Raw genomic sequence first — 18,842 nt, forward strand, 5'->3', positions numbered from 1 at the left:
CGCAGATCTGATTATTTTTAACATTGTTTGTCACTCTTGAACAGTGTGAATGGTGCTCCCCAAAGGCATCGAGGCCTCCCTGGTGATTTACGGTAATCAGAGAGAAGGGTTGAGAAACTGCTGGGGAACCAGGTCAGGCTCTAGTTCTGTTTTTTGCTTTTGTTTTGTTTTGTTTTGTTTTTATTGCAGCATCAAACCCCAAAACTCACAGTTTCCCCGAATTCAGGCACACCCAGGTATGACTGGGACATCCTCTCTGCCAAGCCCCAGAAGCTCAGCTCAGGCCAATAACAGTACCTGGGCACCTAGCACATGTGCGTGCGAGGCTAGCACAGCTCGACTCAGAATCCGGCCACCTCTCAGCTCCTCCACTGCTGCCACTGTCCTCATTTGCCTAGACTGGTGCAGTAGCCTCCTCACTGGTCTCTCTGCTTTGTCCTTACCCCACTACAGTGTAGTCCCCAAATAGTGCTCAAAGTATTCTTTACAAATGGTAAATCCCTGCTCAAAACCCTCCACTGACTCTGACAGAAAAACAAAAACTTACCTACACAGTGGAACAATCTGGGGTCACTACCTGACCAGTCTGAGATCACTCACAGTGGGAACACCCGACATTTGGGGCCTCCTCGTGTGATGTACTACGTACCCACCTGTGAGCCATTGCTTGACTTATTCAAGGTGTATCAGTGCGTATAAAATCAGGGGAGAGAAGAACAGGTTAAGTGACACCGCGAGGAAACAAGCAGACTCCACAACTGTCCTGGACCCTTCATAAGAGTCAATGTCTTATTCACTATTGCCAACCACACCCAAACATCCTTCCACAGGACAACAGGAAAGTGTTCCATCCAGGGCTGATACACATCGCCACACGGTGAATCTCTTAGACATCCTGCTGAGTGAAAGAAGCCTGACACATGAGAACGTGCTGTATATTCCATCTGTGTAAAGTTCTAGGACAGCCCAAACCAGTGTGCACAGATAGGAATTAGGACTGTGAGTGCCTCAGGCGTGGGTAGGCACTTGACTTCCTGGAAGGACCTCGAGGGAACCTTTTGGGAGGAGGGAAACATTCTGTATCTTGATCTGGGCAGTGATTATATATATATGTACAAGTTCACCAAGCTGCATACTTGAGATTTGTTCACTATATGGGTGACATGCTTCATTTAATAAAGTAATCAAAGCGATACACTTTTTAAAATGTCAGTGTCAGGGGAAATAGGTGGGAGACTGTTCTAGTTTATAAGAATTTGATACAGCAAGAAAGTACAACATGTAAACCATCGTTAGATCCTGGTTCCAGGAAAGGAAAGGAAAAAAAAAAAAGAAAGAAGGAAGGAAGGGAGGGAGGGATGGAGACAGGGAGGAGGAAGGCCCAGGTATGTAAACATTTGGGGGGCAATTTGAATGTGAATTGAGTACTAGGAAATTATTTTCATTTTCTTTGGTAATAATGGTCACGTGTTTATGTAGAGGAATGTCCTTGCTCTCAGCAGGCACGTGACCAAGTGTTTAGGAATTAGGAGTCCCAAAGTCTTCAAGTGATCTTCAAATGCTAAGCGAAAAAAAAGTAAAAAGCACACATATATGAAGATAAGGCAAATATGCTAAAATATTAACAGTGGTTGAACCTAGGTAAAATATATATGAGTGCTTATTCTAAATTCTTTCAATTTTCCTATATCTTAGGACATTTTTATAATAAAAAGTTGGAGGTACAGTGCACAACATCTAAAGGTAAGTTCTGGCTGTGGCCCCTGTGTTCCGACGCCATCCACCCCCTGCCACCCCTAATCTCATCCCTGTCATTCTCCCCCTTGCTCTCCCTGCTCCAGACACACACACAGCTTACCCCTGGCCCCAGAATACACCAAGCTCCTTCCTGCCTGAGGCCTTTGCACTGCCTGTCCCCTCTGCCTGGACCACCTTCTCCTACATTACCAGATATCTGGCTGGCTCTCACGACTCAGGTCTCAGCTGTGATCCCAAGGGGACTCAGTAGCCCAGTGCTATCCCAGGTGACCCCAGCACTTTCTGACTTGCCACAACGCCGTGCTCAGCATTCAATGACACCTTTCCGTCATAGACTCTGATGGTGGCTGCAGTGTCAGAGATCAAGTGCCCAGAGCGGGAAAAACGGGGCTACGGCTGCCTCCCCTAAACAACATGGTATCCCCCTCTTTTCTCCAGGAGGAAAACCTTTCCAACAAGCCCCAGCATACTTTCTCCTATGTTTCATTGGCCAGAACCCAGTCACATGTCCATCCTAGACCTGTCACTGAACATGGGGAATGGGATGGCTCAGACTGCCTAGACCCATCAAGATTGTCCCCTGGGGTGGGGCATGTTGCTCCCTCCCCCTAAGTCAGAGTTCTCTTGGTCAGGAGAAAGGAAGATGGCTACTGAGGAGACAAAGCCAGGTGGTAGTCCTCACATATTTCTGGAACTTGGAGATAATAAAGCTCATTTGCTGCCTGTGCCTTCTTTCAATCCTCCTAGCAGGCCTAGGGAGCAGCTGGTGGTCTCAAATTCCATTTTGCAGATGGGCAAATGGAGGATGAGAGAGGCAGAATGACTTACTTAGTGCTGGCTGGTCAAACCCCAAATTCTCTGCGAGGGCAGGACAGGCATAGTATCATGAAGGTCCAGAAGAGGAGAGATTCCATCCAACTGGGAAATACAGCAAGGCTTCAAGGAGGGGTAGCATTTGATGGTACTTGGAGAGTGAGGGGGATTTCAACAGAGGCTAGACACGGTATCAGGAGGAGGGAACAGAGTGAGCAAGACCAGGAGGGCCGTGTCCACGGTACATCTGGGGATGAGAATGAAGGAGGAGAGCTGGAAAGGATGCTATGGCCAGATTTCAAGGGCACCTGGAGTCCAAAGGAGGACCTTTTCTTTGTTCTTCAGGCAACGGGGAACCACTGAAGGTTCTGGGGAGCAGATGCATTGTAGAGTGAGCTGAGACAGGACTGGAGGGGCAGGATGGAGGCTAGGAGAGCATGGAAGAGGCCAGTGCAGAGCTGTGGATATGGAGAGGAGATTCGGTGGTGGCTCAGAGGACCAGGAGCTTGTGAGGCATTTCTTTGGAGAGAAAATTTCTGTTTCCTGGGCAATCGGGCCTCATCTGTGAAATGGCATCATGGTGATGCCACCGTCTAACAGGGTTCTTGTGAGGTTAAAGCACCCATTCATAAGGGGCCCTTCCCCTTCACACCTTTTCTGGCACTGTTGTTTACTGCCATGTCTGAACACTTCCTATGTAGCGGCCTTGTGCCGAGAACTGCACTTACTTCATGTTGCACTGAATTCCCGCAGCCACCCACAGGTGGCTGCATTATTTAAAGGGCCCTGTCCATGGCACATAGCTAGGGAAGGGTCCAGCCATAGTGTCCTGGAAATCGGGGGCTTTTGCACTAGCTGCCGTGTGGATCTCCTGGCCTGAAGCCCCACTGAGTTAGGCTGCCCAGAGCGTAGGGCTCCCGGGACCTGACAACCCCATCCCACTTCCTGCCCACTTCCAGACCACCTCTCAAATCCTGCATCCCTGCCTCTGTCCCAGCATTGCCTCATCTCCCAGACTCCCATTTACCTCCTGATAGTGTTTCCCCTTTGGGCTGGGCAGAGAGATCTGAGCTCCTAGAGGCCAAGAAAACAGGCCCAACGACAGCTGCTTCCTGCCAACCCCTGCCACAGCCGAGATGCAATTTTGTTATTAAGGAAACCTCACACTTAGAAAAAGCACTCGGGGCTGGCCCGGTGGCTCAGGTAGTTGGAGTGCCATGCTCCTAACGCTGAGGTCGCCGGTTCGATTCCCACATGGGCCAGTGAGCTGCGCCCTCTACAGCTAAGACTGTTGTCATGCAGGGTCTCTGGTCCCACTGCCCGTGCAATAAAGCAGGATATGGTGAGGCCCAAAAGGAACAACAGCAGAGCCATAGATAGGGACGTCATACCACTATAGTCTCCCTAGCAGCTTCGTTGGAGACACGGGAAGCAGGAGCCACACGATCTGCAATCCACAATCCACTTGCTGACCGCACTTGCTAGCTGCAATCCGCCGCCCATTTTTCTGCCAAACCACCAACCCCCGAGCATAGCCACGGCAATTATATTAGTGGCTGATGGCTAACCGGTAACAGCTGATGGCCATGCAGCCACAGCGAATAACCATCTGATTATAGCTGATGGCCATCTAATAACCGAGCCAGCACCTTTCCATGTGAGGCCAAGAGCCTGGAAACTGCTCTCTGGGACTCTGTCCCCACAACTGTGAACAACAGCTCTCCCTGGAGCTGCCGTGAGCAGCCGGAGGTTGGTGTGTGCTGCCGCGGGCTACCGTGTGTCGCCGTGAGCGGCTGGCAGCCGGCGAGAGCTGCCATGAGCTGCTGTGAGTGGCCGACCGACCGACGACTGGCGACAGACTGCCTCAGCCGGGGGGAGCGCAAGGCTCATAATACAAGCATGGGCCAGGGACACAACTAGACTGAGAAACAACAGCTTGAACTGGAGTGGGGGTGGGGGTGGGACGAGGAGGAATAAGGGGTAAAAAAAAAGAAGCAGCACTCAAAAGTCCTCCTGGTGGGAACCAGGGAGGTCTGTGGTGAGCTGAGGCTGTCCTTTAACTGCTGACTGATTCGATTCTATGAATCACTGAAATGGGCACAGGGTGGCAGCTTTACACAGCAGAGCAGACAGTTGGCAACAACAACCTCAGGTATGTCAGTTTTTGAAAGCCTCCCAGCTGACGTCTTCTGGGTGCTCTGGGTGTGGGAGAGGGAGCACGTACCGGCTTCTCAAGTTCGTGCCTGGGCCCTAAGTCCCTGCCGCCTGACATTCCCACATTAGGACACAGGCCTCCACTGAGTTTTATCTCCTATCACTTCTTGGGCTGAGAGCTCCTACAACCATGTGATTCTCCCCGAGGCTGGGGAGGCAGGGGATAGGAGAGGGCTAGACACCACCCCTGGCCTGAAGGAGTTCAGGAGTAATCACGCAAAATGCACTAAGGCAAGACAGGTTAACACGCTCTGCTACCTAGTTCAAGAAGAGCCATAAGCTTGGCCAGGGGACTAGGAGGGTGGACCTGTACAGGGACCTATGCAAAGACACATAGTGGGAAAAGCCAAAGGAAAGAGAATCCTTTCCTGTGGCTTGTGGGAGAGTTTAGGGGAGATAGCTGGCAGTCCAGTTGAAGAGGTAGGGTTGGGAGACCTGGAGGGCTGGCTGAGGGATTTGATCATTTGGTGGATAATAGGGAGACACTGAAGATTCTTTAGCAGGAGAGTGACATGTGAGTTGGCTTTTGCCCAGGGGCTCAAGTGCGGCGAAGCCAGTGAGGAGGGTACTGGCAGGTGCTGGGCAGCAGGACAGGGGCTAAGTCAGGGAAGCGTCTTGGGCTCCCCTTATTCTGGAGTTTCCTAGGGTGCCGTGGGTCTGGGGGCCGGGACTGGCCGAGTAGGGCATTTAAGCACCAGTGAGGGGAGCCCCTGGGTAACTCAAGATAGCGGGGCTCAGCCCTTTATTGTATAGATTGAGTAACGAGGTCTGAAGAGGCCAGGGTCCCACCTAAGTCTGTGGTAGTCCAGGCCCCAACCAAGGCTTTGAGCTCTGTCTGCTCAGACAGGCACCCCCTTCCCTGCCTGTTCTGGAATCAGGCCGTCAGGATTCCAATCCTGCTTCTGCTCCCCAGGTTCTGTCATGTGGGGGTAGATTGCTTCGTTTCCCTGATGGCAAAGTGGGGATGATAATTACACCTGCCTCATGTGGGGATTAGATGAATGGATGGTACAAGAGCTAAGGTTCAGGGTTGGCGCATAGAAAGTGCCCAGAAGCCTTCCTGCTACAATTTTCCACCCCCAACTTTTTTTCCTCCCAACCCTATCTTTTTTCCTGCCTCCACTCCCATACACAACCCTTCCCCCATTTTCTTTTTCCCTTCTAAAACAAACAGGCATCCACCTGGTCAGGTGTGTTTTATGAAAACAAAACAGATCAAACTCACAGCTCCCTGGGGGGTTTGCCAGGCAAGGGGAGCCTCTCACACCCACACCACTGTCCAATGAGCTCTCCGCCCCCTGGGTCTCTCTGCTCCTTCTCACCAGAAAGCCTGAAGTGTTGGTAGCTATCACAGCTCTATGGTACCGGTTGAAACACCAAAATGCAGAGAGGTGAGGTCACTTGCCCAAGGTCACACAGCTTGAACTATGAGAGCTAGGGCTGTCCTACCCCAGAGCCTGTGTGCTGGGTCTGGGTGCTGTGTTGGGGGAGGGCTAGCCCTTGGAGGCATTCTACCTCAGGGGATGTCACTCATTCATTTGTTCATTTATTCTAATTCATCATCATCTTGTGTTTCCTCATGGATCTCACATTTCTTTTTTTTCTATTTTTTTAATTTTTTCAATTACAGTTGACATTCAATATTGTATTAGTTTCAGGTATACACCATAGTGGTTAGACATTTATATAACCTATGAGGTAATCCCCCCAATAAGCCTAGTACCCCCACCTGAACCCACACATAGTTATTATAATATTATTGACTATATTCCCTATGCTGTACTTTATATCCTGTTACTATTTTTCAGCTGCCAATTTGTACTTAATCCTTTCACCATTTGCACCCTGCCCCTCCCATCTGGCAACCATCAGTTTGTTCTCTGCATCGAGAGCTCACTTTTTTTTCCCCCTTCTTCCGCCTCCCCGCCTACACACACACACTCTGGTTCAAGCCGTTGTTCCTCAGTCTAGTTGTGTAGGACACAGCTCCCTGGCCCATGTTGGTATTACGAGCCTTGCGCTCCCCCCCGGCTGAGGCAGTCAGTTGCTCACAGCAGCTCACAGCAGCTCTTGCCGGCCGCTCACAATGGCTGCCGGCCACTCACGGCAACACACGGTAGCCGCCGGCAGCACACAGCATCCTGCGGCAGCCCCTGGCAGCTCACGCCGATCTCTGGCTGCTCACGGCAGCCCAGATCCAGGGAGAGCCGTTGTTCACAATCTTAGCTGTAGAGGGCGCAGCTCACTGGCCCATGTGGGAATCCAAGTCCGTGTTAGGAGCTCGGTGCTCCAACCACCTGAGCCACCAGACCGGCCCTCACATTTCTTAAACATGTAAGTTGTCCTTTTTACTTCGGCATCCCCCAGTCCCTAAGCGCTTCCAGATGGAAGTTGAAAAAATATATACATAAGAGAATATTTGTGAACATAATATGTCTACTCCATGCCTTTACTTGCTCATCCAGCTTATTCCTTGGGCCATTGTGTTCAATGTTCCATCCCCTGCACTCTATGGAATCCCATCTCGCCAAGGGCACTGATGGTTGGTCTCCAGGTGGATACATTCAGTTGTCACTTGTCAATCCTTTCATTGAGATTCTTTTGACTCCACTAACCCCGACTCCTGCATAATTCCCGTGCTCTTCTCTCGGCTCCCATGACACACCCTCTTCTGGTTTCCCTCAACCTTCCAACTTTCCTTTTCAGGCCCTTTTATGAGCCCCACTCCTTCAAGGTTGGGGTTCTCTTGTATCTCAACATACTGTGTGTGTGTGTGTGTGTGTGTGTGTGTGTGTGTGTGTGTGTTCTTGTGAATTCCCTGGGAACTTAAATGCTAGTCATGGAGGGCTTTAATGAATGGCACCTAACTTCAAACCACCAACCGGAGCCCCTGTATAACTAAGACATGAAGAAGGGAACCAATCTCAGATGAAATAAAATTTGTGGTAAAAATCACCAAACCCGTAAGAGACCTCACCTTCCTTCTTTTACCTCTGATCACTAAAAAGTGTTTTGGCACAGAAGTAGCAGAACACCAGCATTTAGTGGCAATCCTCTCTGTGCCAGGCACTGTCCAAAGTGTAACCTAATTTACTCCTCACCAGCCCAGAGAGGATTGGAGTGGGAGGTATTAGTTAACATCAGCTGTGTAACAAACATCCCCAAATTAAGTGGCTTAAAACAATAATGATTTATTTGGCTCACAGTTCTGTGGCATGGAGATTTGGGCTTGGCTCAGCTGGGTGGTTCATCGACTGGCCTGGCTGGGCTGCCTCATGAGTCTGTGGTCAGCTTATGGGCCTCTCTCCACATGGTCTGTCATCCCCCATTGGGCTACTCCAGGCTTTTTCATGTGGCAGGGGAAAGATTGCAAGATAGCAAAAGCAGAAGCTGCAAAACTTCTTGAGGCCGAGGCTTGAAGTTGGCACAACATCATTCCGGCTACATTCAATTAGCCCAAGCAAGTCACAGGGCCAGCACTGACTCAAGGGCAGTAGGAATAGATCCCACGTCTTTATGGGGAGGGGTATAAAGTAGCATGGCCATTTCCTAATCTGCCTCATGTACACTCTTCATTTTACAGAGGAGACTGGTAGGGACAAAGCAGCCAGGGAGACTCCAGGTCCAGTGCCCCTCCCACAGACCCAGACCTGTCTGCCTTTGAGCTTGGAAAGGCAGACCTCACCTAAGAAGCTGCACCACAGGGTCTCAGGCAGGTCAGTGACAAGCACGGGCTTGATTCAAAAGGAGAATTAAGGACACCGAATCTGTCCCTCAGTCTTGAAGGATGGCCAAAGCAGCAGCCCTTTGTTCCAAGTGCAGGCCTCTGAGGGAGATGAGCACAGATACCTCCCTACCCAGCTGCCTGGCTCTAACTTTGCCAGTCAGTCCCACAGGGACTCTGAGCACCCAGCATGTGCCAGGCACAGGGATCTGATGGTTGGCCACAGTCCTTGCCCAAACTAGCAGGGCACACAGACCCAAGCCCTCAATGTTTTCCCTATTGTAGTCCTTAGGGCCAAGGCTGAAAAAGTTGGAGCTTCTAAGCCTGCCTGGGCAGAACTCCATGCTTCCTGCTTCCTAGGTGTCACACCTTGGGCAAGTTACTACCCTCTGAGCCTCAGTTTCCTCCTCTGTAAAATCGGGTTGGAGATTGTGCTTTCCTCATAGGAAGGTGAAGAGGATCGGGGAAATCAAGCATGCAAAGGACTTCCTTCTGGGCCGTATAGATATGAGACTGTCTAGAAATGGCAGCCATCATCAACCATAGTCTAGGGTCCAAACCCTTGAGTCCAAATGTGATTGGGATTAGAAAGGCAACATGGAGCACATACAGTATGTTACGTGTCATCCCATAGGATCTGGACAGCCCCTCCTAATCAACCAAATTGATATTTCTACAGTAAAGCCTATGATTACTCATGGTATATGGGCTAAATTAAGCTTCTAAATAGCTTCCAGGATCTCTAGTTTTACTAACAAATTTGTTTTTAAATTTTCATTTGTCAAGAAATTGTTGGCTATGGACATTTCGAATTATTTGGATCATTACAATTATTAGTCAGTAATTCTCAACCTTGGCTGCATATTTCAATGAGCTAGGGAACTGGTTAAATTGCAGATTCATGGGGCTCACACCAGACCAATGGAATCAGAAGCTCAGGAAGTGTCCCTGGAGAATGGATATTTTTAAAAAGCGGCCAAGATGAGTCTGATACAGAGCCAGAGGTGAGCCATGTTCTAGAGATTATAAAACGGGGTGGGAGGTTCCATTAGGAGGGTCAAGGAAGCCTTCCTGAGAACGGGACCAAGCTGAGTGAAGGGGCCAGGTGAAGCAGGGGTGGAAGAATGTGCCCCACAGAGGGAACAGTGAGTGCGAACTCCTCGAGGCTGGAACACATTCAGAGATTTAAGGGAACTGAGAGGTCCCCAGGGTCTCTGCAGCCTGTGAGCCAAGGTCAGCAAGGCTGAGCTCCCTCCTCCAGCTTCCTATTTGGTAGGGTTCAGGGGGGAGCTCTGAGACCGGGGACCTTCCTTAGGGTGAAATCTGTACACATACACACTTTCTCCCCAGAGAAAAGTGAGCAGCACCAGGTCCTTTCTTCCTAGCCAGGGAGAGGGATAAATTAAAATCAGCATGTGTTGGGCTGGGAGGAGTCACGTATATCCTCTAACCCAATGGTTTTATTTTGTAAATGATTTTGGTGTTGTTTTGTCAAACAAAATGTTTTCCCACTGTCCCTAAAATGGTTGGAGCAAAGTGGTGGTGACATTAGGGGGCCTGGAGTCCTGGCTCCTCTGCCCTCCCCCCAAGTCTCCCCAGGTCTCCTTGAAACTCCATGGAACCCAGTTTAAAAACCCCAGGAAACTAAGGCTCAGAGAGGGGGTGATGGGACTACCTGAGGTGCCCCGGTCATGAGGGCAGGGCTGGGACAGGACCCCAGACCCCTAACTCCTTTTCCCATGCTCTTTTGGCCTGGTTAGTGTTCCCCAAACCTTTGTTAGGTCTCCCTGTATACGTTTTTGTTTCCCCACAACTCACCTGTTATGAGTTGAACTGTGACCCCCAAAAAGATAAGTTGATATCTTTACCCCTGGCACCTATGAATGTGACTTTATTTGGAAATAGGAGCTGTGCAGTTGTAATCAAGTTAAGATAGGCTGGCCCTAATCCAATATGACGGATGTCCTTATAAGAAGAGAGAAACCTGGTCACAGAGGAGACTGGGCATGTGAAGTCAGAGACACACAGGGAAAGTGCCGTGTGGTGACAGAAGCAGAGCCTGGAGTGATGCTGCTGCAAACCAAGGAACACCAAGGATAGATGGAAGCCCCGAGAAGCTCGGAAGGGGCGAGGAAGGATTCTCCCCAGAGCTCCAGAGCGAGTGTGGCCCTGTGACACCTTGATCTTGGACTTCTGGCTTCCAGAACTGTGAGAGAATACATTTCTTCTTTTCTCCCTTCTTCCCCCTTTTTCCCCTTTCCCTGCCCTACCACTGCGGTTCAAGCTGTTGTCCCTCTAGTTGTGTAGGACACAGCTCCTGGCCTATGCTCCTATTATGAGACTTGCGCTCCCCCAACCCCAACCCTGGCTGAGGCAGTCGGTTGCCAGTTGTCGGTCCGCCGCTCCAGCAGCACACAGCAGCCCACGGCAGCTCATGAGGGTTGCCGGCCACTCATGCTGGCTGCCGGCCGCTCACGCTGGCAACTGGCCACTCATTGTGACACACAGTAGCCCACGGTGGCACACAGCAGCTTGCAGCAGCCCGCAGCGGCTCACGGCAGCCCACGCCAACCTCCGGCTGCTCACCGCAGCCCAGCTCCGGGGAGAGCTGTTGTTCACGATCTTAGCTGTAGAGGGCGCAGCTCACTGGCCCATGTGGGAATCGAACCGGCGACCTCGTTTAACCCCCTCAGTTTGTAGTGCTTTTGTTACCACTGCCCTAAGAAACTCATACACCTCCTATATCATTACTCATTTAATTTTTTCCCCTTCAAATGGACTTACTTTTAAACAACTTGCACACGTTTTGCTATAAAGTAAATCTCCCATCCTGCTATAAATGGACGACTACAATACTTTGCATATATAAGAGGCACCTTAAAAGTAAAGACGGGGCCAGCCCGGTGGCTCATGCGGTTGGAGCTCCGTGCTCCTAACTCCGAAGGCTGCAGGTTCGATTCCCACATGGGCCAGTGAGCTCTCAACCACAAGGTTGCCAGTTCGGCTCCTCGAGTCCTGCAAAAGATGGTGGGCTCCGCCCTCCTGCAACTAAGATTGAACATGGCACCTTGAGTTGAGCTGCCTCCCGGATGGCTCAGTTGATTGGAGCATGTCCTTTCAACCACAAGGTCGCGGGTTCGACTCCCACAAGGGATGGTGGGCTGCGCCCCCTGCAACTGGCAACGGCAACTGGACCTGGAGCTGAGCTGCGCCCTCCACAACTAAGATTGAAAGGACAACAACTTGACTTGGAAAAAAGTACTACACTGTTCCCCAATAAAGTCCTGTTCCCCTTCCCCAATAAAATCTTAAAATAAATAAATAATAAATAAATAAAATAAAAATAAAGACAATGAAGACCAGCCAATCTAGCCAGATGCAATTGCCAAACAGCTCTGACTTGGGGATGCCTTTGTTGAAAAAGGGAATGATCAAGTGACAAAGGGTGTTGAAGTCACACAAGCACCTAGCTGAGACTTCTTATCACACGGATAAAAAGAATTGAAAAGAGAAAACTCCCTTATTACCTGAAAATGTCTCATTCTGAGAAGTCTCCAATGATTAGGGTTTCAGGGGTGACCACACACCCACCGTCCCCTTATGTTTGAAGAAATTGAGGGCCAGAAAGTTTCAGTGATTTGCCCAAGGTCGCACAGCATTGGTGGCCAGGTCTGGATTTGAACTGAACTCTATGTGCTTTCCAGGAAATCACACATCAGAGACCTCTTGGTCAGTCCAACGGCCTTGGGTCATGCCTGGGCAGCCATGGGCTGAGCACATGTATGCAGACCAGGAGTAGGAAACTCTGAAGGCCGAGTAAACAGACAGCCTGCATGTCCTAATCCTGTAGCAATTACAGCCAAGTGAAGGCTGGGCAGGATTATTACTACACTTCAAGGCAACTGGACCTGGGCAAAAGTTGACTCGCATTGAAGGTTTTAATCCAAGAGATGATCACAAGAGTTTTTTCTTCTTGTTCCATTGGACCATCCAGATGAAAACCCAGGGTCCCTGCGGGCAAGCTGTCCCACATCCTATCACATATGGTCACATGCTAAAACTAAAGAGGTCATGGGGCATCTTCTTCACCCTCGTTCAGAGCCATCTTCTTCCTTTCCCCTTTTCTGCGGCCATCTTCTTCCTTTTCCCACTGCTTCTCTCTCTTCTCTTCACATCCATTGCCTGCTCTGGCCCATAGGAAGAAGCAGGATCATAACTTATAGTCTGATTTGCTTGGATTCCAATCCCCGTTCCACTGTGTGGCCTTAGGTAGGCTGCTTATCTTCTCTGAACCTCAGTTTCCTTGTCCGTGAAATGTGTCCCTACCTCCCAGGTTATTGAGAGGTGTCAACAAAATCGTGCCTGTAAATGTGGTTTGCCTGGCACATGGTAGTAGTTCAGTAAATATCGCTTCCTTCCTCCTACCAGACCGCGAGCCCCTGTCTTTTCGGTGGCATGTCGGGCTTGCCACCGGGCTTCTTAACACACCAGCAACCATGTGAACTGTGCCTTTCTATACACCAGGCCCTGTGCTAAGCCCTTTCCTGCATTAACTCATTTAATCTTCCCATCAACTGTGTACAGGCGATACTGTCACTATTCCAGTCAGAGGGGCCTGTGCCTTACAGAGCCCCCTGGGACCACCCTCCCACAGGACCAGGATTCTCCAAGGCCAAAGAGAAGTGCCCACCCAGAGCCAGCCCGCACCCCAGAGCCCAGAGTTGGCCTCTTCCCCCATCCACCCACCTGAGGGTGGAAAGGTCCACTGGAGTGCATTCCAGGCCCAAGGGGGGACATGCAGGGCTATTTGAGGGGTTGTGGGGTATGGCTGAGCTGGGATGGAAGGCTGGGTTATTGTATATGTGTGTTTGCAAGGCTGCTCAAGGGCAAGTGCAGAGTCAGGGGTGGCAGGAGAGGAGCGAGGGGCAGGCCACTAGCCAGGGCCAAGAGAGGGCCTGCTCTCCCCTGCCATCACTTGCAATATAGAACGCAAGGAGATGGACAGTTTGTCATTCAAACCTAGCCTTTAGCTCACCATGAAAATACACCTGTCATGGTGGAAGAACAAGCTAGGTTTTATTTAGTTGCATAGTAGCTTGATGTATAACTTTCCGATATTGAGACAGACGCATGTGGGCCTCCATTTGTTGTTTTGGGACAGGCCCAGCCAGTGTGAGGAATGGCGGGCCTGGTGTCATCACGTTCTCTTAACCTCTGACCCACAGAGGACAATACACTTATCAAATAAAGGAATGTGCTAGGTCCAAGCCTTTCAAAACACAAGTGGAGAATATCAGGCTTAAGACCTGCAAATAGCATCCAGGCACAAGTGCTGATAATACCCCTGGAGATCAGCATCGGGTTCCCTGTGGCAAGCCACCTCCAGCCTTGGTGCCTCCGTTTCCCCACTTGCACAGTAAGGGCATTGGCTTCTTTCCTCCCCTAGTGCCTATCTAGGATCACCCTTGTTAATCTGGACCTATCTTTTCCCCTTCCATCCTCTGAGACCCAGATAGATAACCTCCTATATCCCCCTTTCCCACTGTCCTCCAGTCTTCTCCCTTGCTCATCCCATTTTTCCAAGATGACAAAAATAATCAGAATGACAGCAATAATTATGAGGACTCACCTTATGCAGGCCCTGGCCTTCACAATAACCCTGTAAGGGGCTCTAGTGCCAACCTCATTTTATAGATAGACAAACTGAGGGCCATTTTGGGATTGGTCCCTGCCTAAGGTCACAACTGGTAAGGGTCAGAGCCTGGAACCGAATGCATGTCTCTCTGACCCACAGAGGCTACCCATTTGCCCTATGGCTGGAAACCACTGATGAGAAGGGTCTTCTCGGCACCACTATGTGTCCTGGGATAAATCACTCAACCTTTCTGAACCTCCATTTCTCTGGGGAAGTGGCCTCAGAGGGCACCTGGGGTCACCTAGAGCTCAGGGATTCTGGGATTCCAGGAGTGGAGCTGAGGTGGCCTGCGTGAGAGCCAGGGCCCAGCCCGCCTGGCTCAGATGACCAGTCCCGAGGGCCCAATCAGGCCAGCCTTGGATCAGGCCATAAGTGGGAACAAAACAGTCAGGGAGTTTGCCTCCCTGGCTTTGTTTATTGTCTGGGAGCTGGGAATATTTTGAATTGTTGTGTTTGGGGAGGGAGGGAAAAATAACCAAATATAAGAAGGCAGCCAGTGAGAGGCCCAGGCAGGAATGCAGAGGAATTAGGCCTGCCTGGGTATGTCTGAGAGCTGGTGATGCTCCCAGAGGCCCCAGCACCCTCTAGGTCAAGGATGCTCAGCTCTGATGAGACATGCAAATTGCCTGGAGAACTTCCTTTTCAAAAAGGCCTCATGCCCAGGGGTGGCCGGTTAACTCAGTTGGTTAGAGCGTGGTGCTGATAGCACCAAGGTTGCCCATTCAATCCCCACATGGGCCACTGTGAGCAGCGCCCTCCTTTAAAAAAATTACTTTGAAAAAAATAATAAAAGGCTTCACGCCCAATTAAATTAGGATTTCTGAGGGTAGGACCCAGACAGCACGACTTTTTAAGCTTCCTGGGTGATTGCAATGGGCAGCTAAGGTTAAGAACTAGTGCCGGCCCGCCTGGTGGCTCAGGTGGTTGGAGAGCCATGCTCCTAACGCCGAGGTCACCGGTTCAAATCCTATAGGCCAGTGAGCTGCACCCTCTACAGTTAAGATTGTAAACAACAGCTCTCCCTGGAGCTGGGCTGCCATGAACAGCCGGAGCTCAGTGTGAGCTGCTGTGTGCTGATGTGTGCTACCGTGAGTGGCCAGTGGCACCGGCAGCTGGTGTGAGTGGCTGGCAGCCAACGAGAGCTGCCGTGAGCCGCTGTGAGCAGCCGACCAACAACTGGCGACCGACCACCTCAACTGCCTCAGCCAGGTGGAGCGCAAGGCTCGGCTCATAATACCAGCATGGGCCAAGGTACAAAAATGGCTTTAAAAAAAAGAAAACAAAAAACAAACCTGGGGGTTGGGGAACAAACCAGGGGGGTAGGAGGAAAAAAAAAAAAAGAACGAAAGAAAAAAGAACTAGTGTCCCCTTCCCCCTTACTGCGCACAGCAGAAGTCCCTTTAGAGGGCTTATGAAACATTATCACTGGGCCCAGCCCAGAATTCCCGATCAGGAGGTCTGGGCTGGGCCTGGGACTAGATACTTCTCACAAACAAACTCCAAACTCCCAAGTGCTGCTGCTGCTGGCCTGGGAGCCACACTTGGAGAGCCCCTTAGGGCTGCAGCCATTATGAATCCCTCAGGATTTGGATCTTGGTCTCTTTAGGAAGAGGGGGAGGAGAGGGGACTCCCGTGGGTGGGGTTGAACACAGTCTTCAAGACTGGCCCCTTTACCCCTAGCTACACCGATGGTTAGTTTTGCTGTGTGTGTGTGTGTGTGTGTGTGTGCGCGCGCGTGTAGGAGGGGTGCTCCCACATGTGGGTGGCAACTGCAGGCAGCTATAGCACCATTCATTCATTCAGCAGACATTTGTTGGGCACCTACCGTAAGTCTGGAGCTTCAGGAGACCCTGGGGGTACAGCGCAGGACCTGGCTGACTCAGCCCTGCCCATGGGAAGCAGGCGGCCTAGATGTGGAAACAGATATAAACAGGTCAATATATAAGTGATCGAGGTACATTCACAAGATTTTCCAAGTTAGGATGAGAAAAAACCAGGCCGAGGCACGTTGCTGGGGAAGAGCAGGTAGCTTTCTGAGACTCAGGGGTCCGGGAAGGTCTTTGGGGAGGAGGCATTGGCTGAGGCCTAAACGGTGGGAAGAACTGAAGGTGAAGTGTTCCCGGCAGGGGAACAGCCAGAGCAAAGGCAGAAGGAGCTTGGAATTGAGGGAAAGCCAGGAGACCAGTGCGGCTTGGGGGGTGGGATGAGTGACAGAAATGGGGGGGGGGCAGCTCTCAGAGGCCCTGAGGAGTGTGAGCTTAGTGCCCACGTGGTGGGAGGTTTTTTTTGGTGGCGGGAGGGGCGGGGGGACTCAAAGCAGGAAGGAGAACTAAATGGGTTTGAGGTTTTTGGTTTTTTATTGAGGTATTCATCGCATTGAGTGATATACCCAAATCTAAAGCATACAGCTCCATGGGTGTTTGCATTTGTATACACCTGTGTGGCCTTCAGCTTTCCAACCCTCAGAAGGGTGTTTCAGGCTCCTTCATGCAAACTCCTTTCCCGCCCCCAGAGGCAATCACTCCTCTGATTTCCAAGACCATAGATTCACTTCGCCTGACAGAGAAATCCCTATCCAAGGAACCACACAGCCTTGTGGTCTGTGGGGTTCTCTCACCTGCTGGGGTTTTGGAGATCCCCACCGAGTTTTGTGCATTTGTTTGTCTGTTTTCCCATTCTCTTGTACACAACCAGGGTTGTTTCTGTTTTTTGGCTACTAGGAAGAGTGCTGCCGTTCACATTTTTGTACAAGTTTTGTACAGAAACCAAAATTCAACTGAGTTAAATTTGAAGATCTAATTGGCTTTATTAAGCAATTCATGAATCAGGAATCACCCAATGTAGTAAATAAAAGGGCGTTCTGAGGGATTGTACAAAATGGAAGGTTTTTACAGAAAAGAAGAGTGGGGCAAAGAAGTTATTAGCAAGAGAAAAGAAAGGATAATTTTGGGGCTGGGATATCTTCCTTTTGTGGGAAGAGAACAAACAAGGAGGGTTTTATCATGCAGATTGCCTCTTCTTTTGGGAAAATGTAGGAGGGCCTTCGTGACAGATTACCTCATCAGTATTGACCAGAAAATTCCAGACTGGTTGATTACATTTCTGGAGAAGGTCCTAACTGCAATTGGGTTATGTATTAAATCTAGGTTTGGTATCATGGGCTTTTAGCATAAGTGATGCCAGTGGGGCCTGTGGCATTTCTTTTTAACACTAGGCATAGAATCGTGGATGAAAAAGGGGTTTCATGGAAAGAAACCGCACAGGGCGATCTGATCATAAATTCCTAACTGAGCAGATCATGGTGGTCACGCCCCAGGCATGTAACTTCTTTAGTAAAAGGCTTATCTTTGTCTTAAGCAAGCCCTATCTATTGTTTCCATGCATCTAGGTTAACACACCTTTGCTAGCCTCTTTTCAGATCTCTCCTAAAGCTTGAACACGCTCAAGGGAACAATCCTGTAATCCAATCCTCAACCTTGCTTTCTCCCATCTTCAGGTAATCTTCCTTATGTCTCCCTCCTTAATTCCAAATGCATAAAAGAAGCTGCAAACTCTCATTTTTCAGAAGCGTTTTTTCTAAGTCTGTTGAGATCTTGCTTCTAAGCATATCCTCTGTTTGGCTCAAATAAATTATTATAAAAATTCTCTACAGGTTTGTTCTTATGTCAACAGAATTGCTGGCTGATAGGTTAAGTGGATGTTTAAACCTTATAAGAAATGGATGAACTATTTCTGCAGTGGCTTTGCCATCCCATGCACCCACCAGCCAAGGAGGAGAGTCCCAGGATCCCTCTATCTATCCTGTCACCAGAAGGGAGACAGTGGCCTGGCCTGGGGTGGCCAAGGAGCTGGAGAGCGTCTGCAGCATTGGTGAATGTATATACCAGCGAGCCTGCAGGTCAGTCTCCTGCACTGTTACCTTCCCCTTCCTCAGGGCAGATTTGCTGTTCCCACCAAAGGAGAGGAGAAGTGAGCCCTGGAGGCTTGCCACCTACAGGCCACATCCGGCAAGTGTTTCCTGGGATCCTTTGTGTTCCAGTGCTGGGCATTGTTAGGGGTCCCTGCCTTCTGGTTGCTCCCACTCTGAGATTCCAAGTTTGGCTGAGATCCAATGCAATGGGCAAAGAGGAGGGCAATGGACAAAGTGCTTGGGAGGAGGGAATAGTATAGGGGAGGGAACAGCCTGGGCGAGGGCTAGGGCGAGGAAAAGCACAGGGCACACTTGCAGGAGGGTCACTCAGTATCCTGCCAGGCACCAGACTCTGCTTTTTGTGAGTTGTCTCCACTTAATCCTCACAACAACCTGGAGTATAGAGGTTAGGATGCGTAAGGCCTTACAAATTAGAAAATTGAGGTACAGAGAGGTCGCATGATTCACGCTAGGTCACAGCCCATGAGAGATGAAGCTGGAATTTGCAAGAAGGCAAGAGATAGGTGGGTAGGAGGGAAGCAGATTCCTGAAGGCTCAGATGCTTTGACAAAGCCTCTGTGGTACAGCCATTCATCTGTAAACCTCCAGAGACGGGGTATGCCCCAGAGAAAGTGACAAGGAGAGGGACCACTCGGAAGCTCCCTCACTGTTCCTTCTTTCCCTCAGGGAGTGATGTTCTGAGAGGTAAATGAGGCTGGCCTGATGAT

Source organism: Rhinolophus ferrumequinum, chromosome 17, assembly GCF_004115265.2.
Source record: "Rhinolophus ferrumequinum isolate MPI-CBG mRhiFer1 chromosome 17, mRhiFer1_v1.p, whole genome shotgun sequence".
NCBI lineage: Eukaryota > Metazoa > Chordata > Mammalia > Chiroptera > Rhinolophidae > Rhinolophus > Rhinolophus ferrumequinum.